Source organism: Strigops habroptila, chromosome 3 (genome assembly GCF_004027225.2).
Source record: "Strigops habroptila isolate Jane chromosome 3, bStrHab1.2.pri, whole genome shotgun sequence".
Classification (NCBI taxonomy): domain Eukaryota; kingdom Metazoa; phylum Chordata; class Aves; order Psittaciformes; family Psittacidae; genus Strigops; species Strigops habroptila.
In genome coordinates, this window is record NC_044279.2 from 54,821,389 (window position 1) to 54,829,353 (window position 7,965).

Here is a 7,965-nt window from a genome sequence, read left to right on the forward strand (position 1 = left end):
ACTTTATTTTGCATGTGGTACACCTTCTTTTTTTTGCTGCTGGGGATGCACTGAATAGCCATGGTGGACATCATGGCTCCTAGCTCTCAAAGCCCAGCACAGGCATGGTGACAGGGCACCATCAGGCACAAGAGATGTCCCAAAGCATGGGAGAGTGGGAGTAGGAAGCCTTTGCAAAAGCAAAAAGGAGTGGATTTGATGGAAGTACCCATGGACCAAATCCAGCCTGGGAGCTGCCAGCAGAATAGGTTCAGTCTTCACAATGAAAGAATGTCCCTGAATGGCTCAGTGGTGATCCACCCGTCCAAACTCCAGTTCATTTTCATTGCTGACTGTTGGGACAGACCCATAAAAGCTGCAATGACTAAGACCACCACCCTCCTGTGTTGTTCTGAGGCATCAGCGTTAGCCAGATGGGTCATGTTCTTGCTCCAATACATGCAAGAAGGGGGACAGCTGGGTTGCTTCAGGCTTGAAGCCTGGTCATGTCACTGGCTGCAGAAGGAAGGTGGATCTGGGCTTTCTAGAAAGCTTTTCAAGAAAATACAAGCAATGTTATGCAAGGCCTCCAGGCAAACAGAAGCCATGAGCAATGCCAAAGGAGTGAAAGCAGCTTTGGAGTAAGCAACAAGTGACAGCAACAGAGATTCCCATGCTATGGGATAGTGTGAGGCCATGCTATATGAATACACCTGAGTAGGGGGGCACCCTTGCTTTGCCTCATTGTTGAAAACTTTCCTTCTCCTCCAAGTAAGGAAGAGCACAAACAAACCCCTCACGACAATGGCACAGACTCCTGGCACAGAACCGCTATGCACAAAGTTACTATCCACAGCATTTAGTTGGTCACAGGAAAGAGTTTAGCTGGCAGAGTCCAAGCCCAGCTTCTTTGTTGACCAGAGGTGTTGTGAAGAAAGCAGGACATGAAGGTCTGCCCCTCCTTTCCCTTGGGAACTGCTCTTAAGCTGAAGCTTTACTGCCAGTCCCCACCAGCGCTACGCTGCAGGTGGACAGCAGCTACATTCGTGCTCAGTCTCAGACCTTTGCCAGACTAGCCCTGACCTGGACTGAATGACTCCGCTTCCCAGTGTGAACTTGAACCTGCCCCGTCACCTGCCCTGGGCTGTGTCTGAACTTGGCTGCTGTCTCCAGCCCTGATCCCAACCTGGGCTTGCAACTCTGGGTCCCTATTGATAGCGTCACTCATGACTGGCTCACCTCACTACTGTGCCATGCTGCCAGCTACCTTCCCGCTGCTCCCCGATGCCTGCAGTGCAGCGCAGCGCAGCAGCAGGAGAGCAAGAGAAGCAGTAGCCCCATGAGTAGCCACCATTCCTGCCGCTTGCCAGTGGCCAGGCACAGGCATGGCTGCAATGCAGCTGCAGCCCAGCACAGGTGGAGATGTGGGACAGGAGTCTTGGCTTAAGCACAGTTCCCATGAGAAGCAGGGGCAGCTCCCACAGAAACACCTGCCAGAGCTCTGCTCAAGGCCATACAGCTGCTTGCCAGTGTGGGTCAAGAGTGCTGGCATCCCAGCCTCCCGGGGTGGGGAGTGAATGCTGCCAGCGCCCTGACAGGCACTTTTAACCCTGCAGTCACGGCTGCAGAAAGAGTACTGCGTAACAGAGGGCATGGAGAGGTCACCTAGTCAAAGAAACATGTTAAGATACTCTTGTTTATAGCACTTACTGATGGCTACACACACAGAAACCAGTTTTGTTTGAGAGAGGTTGAGCTGAAGGATCTGCAGAGGTCAACAGTTGACAAGTTACCATTGTTAAGTTGTACAGTTGGGTGCTGAACTGAGAGCAAATTAAGCATATAACGGTTTAAGGTAACAAAGGTTATATGGTCCCTTCTAATGAAGCAGCAATAGCAGTCAACCTTGTAGAGCTTGTACAATAGATTCTGGAGATGTTTTAACATCAGGTGCTCTTCAAAGGCAATAGCACAATGAGGTGCGTTTTCCAAGATATCTAAAGGTTTGCTCTTTGAGAACACCATGCCTCATAGTGATATAACAACTGAAGTGCAATGCTCCTATGTTACTCTATTCCCACAGAAAAAATATTTACAAGTCTACTGTGAAGGAACTAGCATCTGGATTTTGTTTACAAAGACACATGCATAAAACATGCTTAAAGAGAGACTCTCCTTTCCTTAGGAGAAAGATCCAACATACATTCTATCACTTACTTTTGCTAAATTTGACTCTCTGGTTAAAAAAACAACTCATAGAAATAAGAAGCCTCATATCTAAGTGGAATTTGTCATATTGCAACTTGTGCTTTTTGCTGCTCATCCTTTCCCTGTGCACCTTAGAGGAAAGTCTGGCTCTGCGTTCTCTTCGTCCCGCAATCAGGTAGTTGTAAAGAGCAGTAAGGTCTTCCCTTTGCCTTCTCTTCTCCAAGCTGGAGAGACCTGGCCCTCTCAGCCTCTCCTCATCCATCATGTGCCAGAGCCTCAGCCAGCTTGGTAGTCTCACGTTATTCCCGTGCCAGGACACCAGTGGGCTTCTTTGCCACAAGAGCACATTGCTAGCTTTTGGTCAACCGATTGTCCACCAGGACTCCCAGATCTTTTTCTGCAGACCTTCTTCCTAGACACTGCCACAGCCTATATTATTGCATGGTGTTATTCCATTCCAGGTGCAGGACTTGCATTTGCTTTTATTGAACTTGCTGAGGTTCCTGTCAGCCCGCTTCTCCAGCTTGTCTAGGTCCCCTCTGAATAGCACCCATGCCCTTCAGCTTACTGAAACTACTTCCAACTTGGTGCCATCTGCAGTTGTGCTGAGAGTACGCTCTGTTCTGTCATCAAGGTTTTCAATGAAGAGTTTAAACATCATTTTGACAGAGATCAGTACTGGGGTCATAGAATTGTTTAGGTTGGAGAGAAGACCTTTAAGATCATCGAGTCCATCCACAAACCTAACACTGCCAATTCCACCAGTGAACCATGTCCGTAAGTGCCACATCTACATGTCTTTTAACTACCTCCCGGGATGGTGACTCCACCACTTCATTGGACAGCGTGTTCCAATGCTTGGCAGCCCTTTTGGTGAAGAAATTTTTCCTAATATCCAATCTAAACCTCCCCTGGAGCAGCTTGAGGCCATTTCCTCTTGTCTTATCCCTTGTTGCTTGGGAGAAGAGCCCAACACCCACCTCACTACAACCTCCTTAGTTGTAGAGAAAGAGTGATAAGGGAAGACAGCTGGGGAGCTGCAGAACAGAGGGGGAAAGAAGGTTTGGGCTTCAGGAAAGACACTTTTGCTAATGAAGAAAATGAAGAACAAAGGCTTGCTATGGGAGCCCATAGTCTGCAGAGTTAAACTGGACAGGATTGTCCATCCCAGGACAGTCACGGAGCTGTGTCCTGGGGACACTGGTCTTCATTGGCAATAGAGGCCATTCTTCTGTTTTGTCTGGTGCTTTCACATACACATACTTCCATTCATGCTGCACTCCTATCAAGCTGTGTATTTCTGTTTAAAATCCCTATGCTGGTACAGCTTTAACACAGAGTTACAGACAGCCTTATGCAAAGAGTCTATTTTTCCCTCTGTAGAGAAGTAACTTCTCAACAACAAAAAAAAAATCTGCTAGGAATACACTTGTGTTATGAGGTAAAACATCAGAGTGCCATTCTGGTTTTAAGTCATTTCCCCAGAACAGATTTAAAACCCACAGAAACAAAAGCCTCTATGGTAAACTCTGGAAGCTAAAACCAGTGGATTGTTTCTGGTAGAAGAAAACATCTCATGCCAGAGGCAACAGACTGGGAGAGGTGAGGCTACTGCAGCTCCCTGTCCCCAGGTCCAACTAGCAGCAAGGCTGAAAATGTATTCCCAGCAGGCACACACACAGAGCGGACACGTGTACACCACATGCATACATGTGTATGTGGCCAGCCACACAAACCACAGACACTCAGAGCATTCACATGAACATAGCCTTATCCTGCTTCCCTCTCTGTCTGGGGAGGATGGATGTCCAGTAGTTAGTGTACATATATATACGTGCACACACATATGTACAAGGTGGATCCCTCCGGCAACTGGGCTCAGACACTCAATCTGCCCAGTAGCTGCCCCTGAATCCCAGCCTCAGCAGTTGCTGGAACCTAGGCATGCAAGTGCCCTACTCCAGTTGCCAGTACAGACTGTCACAAACACAAAGAGTTGGCGAGGTCATTCAGGTCTCATAGCTGACCCCACTGTGCTCTTGCCCCTAGAGATAAACAGGTCTCTCACATCCAGAGCTGGTCCCTAGAGATCCACTCACCCCAGTTCCCAGGCCACTTCACCTGTGCACCGGCTGGTCCATCACACGCTCACTCACACATCTGCGCTCACTCCAGTCGCTGGCTACCCCTTTATTTTCCCACTCTTGTTCCTCCCCAAAATTCCTCATAATAATTTCATAATGTCTTATGTAATCCCAAACTGCTTTTGCCCCGCATTCCTCCCTTTTTGCACCCTGCTCCTTTTTCTCCCCTCTGGAGAGGTGCCCAGGAGGCATGTCCCTGCCAGCCAGCCCTACACCCCAGCTCACTTCACCAAGGAACCTGCGCAGAGTCACAGTTATGATTTACATTGAAGACAATGTTAGCCCCAGTCCAGTGCCTGCACTGGGGACCAGACCAGTCTGAACAGATTGCAATTATTTGGGTGTGTGTGGGGCAGGCATGTCAGGTGAGAAAAGAGCTCCCACCTTCCACCGGATGAGCTTTTCTCATATAACCTAACCATTTCCACAGAACAAAAAACTCAAAATGATTTTAAAATCCTCAGGCAAATGTATACCCAACTGTTAGCAAATTAAGGAGACATTAAAGAACAAGGGACAAGAAAGCAACAATTCCAGCATGCTCCGCAAAATGCTATTTGAAGCAGTCTGGAGAAAACAGAACAAGAATAATATTTGGTTGTGTGGGAGAGAATAACCATAAGGTGAGCCAAAGCTGAGACCTGAAAGAGGGGTCTCAAGAAGTAGAATGGGGCTGATGATGACAGAAACTGAACTAGCTAATTGCTGGAAAAGAGGGGAAGTTGGTTTGGCAGCATCATTCCCAGGGTGCTTCTGCACAATTTAGCCACTCCCAGAGGGACAGAACTGCTAATGTGGTCAGAGCTATCAGGCAAGCTAGGCTGTGCAGGTTATTTAGTGCAGGAATAGCCTCTTCTTTTGTGCAGCAGAGCATTTCCACCGGATTGAGCATAACAACATACTGCACATTTGACCACAGATACATCAGGCAAGGCAAAATTATTTTCAAACCCCAGCTGCATGCAGTTAAGCTGCAGCAGTTGTGTTTAGGTGTGCATTCATTTTACTCAGTTCCCCCACTTCATGCATATTCATTCAATTTACTGAACTTCATTCACACCGCCAAACCCCATACTCACAAGCACCGAGGTGCATGTGCCCAACAGGTCTGGCCAGGATCTATGTGACATGCAACATAAAGGAAGATGGGCACCAACTATCCCACCCTAATGGCATCTCTTGGGTTATTTTTCACCGGCAGTGGCAAACTGCCTTGGACAGGTCTTTTATGCCTAATAGGGTATGAAAGCTACTGGGATCCAGCACTTACTATGGTGGCATCCTTGTGCTTCACAGTCTGGCTACTTCTGCTTCCATACATTTCAGGCAACTCATTTACCTGTTATCTGTGTTTCTTTATTTTGAGTTTCTGAGGCTGTGGTCTGCTTCCAGTTGGACCAACAGGAAAAGAAATATAATTTGTGATGTGCTGTATCTTCCTGCCATGTCCAGCCATCACATGGTACGGTCTTTGCAGACAAATTGTCTATGCTACAGAGTGCAGGTCTTCCTGGTTTGAGAGAAAAAACGTCTTTCTCAATTTTACTGCCTTAAACTGTGTCTTTGGTTATCAATACAGGCCATTCTTTTAACCTTTGTTCTGCTATTTCCTCTGGTGCTTACGCACACCCATTTTCATCCAAACTTTGCTCACACCAATCAATATTTCCGTTTCAATTCTCTGAAAGCTGATTTGGCTTACTAAGAAGTCAGGTGAATACCAGAGCTAGGGCAAACAAGGAAACATTACAGCTGGAAGTAGAGGACACCAGAGAGAAAGATGTACAGGGACATTTTTAGCAGCAGCAAGAGGTTGCACCAACCCAGCCACTTTTTCCATGTTTTCTAATTTTCTAACTTTAAGCAAATTGCTTTATATTTAAGTCCAGAATCACTCGCTGCACTGTGAAAATAATACCAATTTGTGATTCCTTGATAGAGTGGTCCCTTCTGTCTCACTCAGTTGTGTTATTTTACATAAACAGGTTCTGTTTGAAGCTGGTAAGGAAGTCAAGTATTTGGGGCATTTGTATTTGCAAAACATTACACCAAAACCCAGAATAAATCCAGTAATGTTCCTTAGTTTACATTCACTCAGGACTGATCCAAAACCCTTCTTAAGTGCATTTAAGTGAATGGAACATGCTTGCCAAGGCTGTATTTGCAGCTTCTTTCTGCTTGTAGTGCTTCACTTTACTTTCCTGCTCCATGCTGTTAACGCTGTTCCAACAAAGTACCCAGTAAAGCTCCTCCGACCATTATAATTCAGTTTTTGGAGTGGGTTAATGCACAATTGTGTGTTCTCACTGGAAATGGCTGAAAAACAGAAGACAAATATAAGCAAATGACTGAAAGGTTTGCCTGATTCATGATTTTTTTTCTGCTGTCTGGAGTTGGCAATACTTTGCTGATTCACTGTTTGAATCATTTTCTACCTTGTCAGTCAATCCTGAAACCACATCAAGCACGGATCTGAGTTTTGTCATCCTCAACAACCTGTTGGCAACCTGAGAATGCACGTATGAAAGCCTAGAACATAAACCAGCCCAGAACTATCAATTTACTTTTCTAAAGCTAGAACTGATGAGGCAAAATTCTCCTTCTACCTCTCCTTTTCTATTGCTTTTTAAAAATTATTTCATCTGTTCAGGTTTCATAGCAAAAGGGCAAATATGGGGAAGTATGAGCAATGAAAAGATCCTTCCATAATCTTCAACAAAGAGAGAGCAAAATCGCAGACTGTATCACCTTGGTCCCATTCCTTGAGGTTGTTCTCCTTCTATGACCTAAACACTGATCATGGCTGTGTCTATGTAGTTTCACATGCCTTTCTAATCAGGCATTTGCACCAGGCAACACAGGCTAGCATTGATTTTATTTTCAAGGTTAACTTCCTGATTCAGAGGGAGCAGTTGATACTTATTGCTCCTTAAGCTTGCACTGCTGAAGAGTTTTGTGTACTGAACCTCATCTCAAATCTATTGAGTACTCAGCCTTCTCCCCATCTTTCTGATTCAATATTTGCAAAACTTCCCCCAGATCCTCCCAAGACCTACTTCAGCCAGTCACTTCTCTGCTTCACACCCCCTGCCAGGACACCCACTGCTGCAACCAGCATTGATCAGCAGCTGACTGCCCATCTGGGAGAAGTAATGGCGTTGCTACATAAATACTAGAATTATTTGGGGGTCCCAAGTTTTTCTCCTACATTATAGGCTTAATGCTCTGTACTACATTTGTGTTACTGTCATGTATAGGTAGAGAGAGAAGTCAGGAGGGATGCAAGGAAATCCTTCAGTGGACCCTGGTGCTCTCCTCTAGGTACATGCCCTGGGAGAGACTAGCCGGGATCCACGCTTGATATCACAAAAAGGTTTGAGCTGGAAGCGACCTTAAGGCTCATCCAGTTCCAAGCCCGTGCCACAGGCAGGAACACCTCACACAACCCAGATTGCTCAAAGAAAGCAGGAAGCGCTACATCCTTTCCAATGAGTTCTCGCCTCATGTCTCTTCTGGATGATGTTCAGCCCGTGCTACTCGCCTTTCCCCTCGGCACCGCCCCAGCCGCAGGCCCCACCCCAAACCTTCGGTTTCGATTCCTACTGCTACCGGCTGGGCGGCGGCCGCGCAGTCC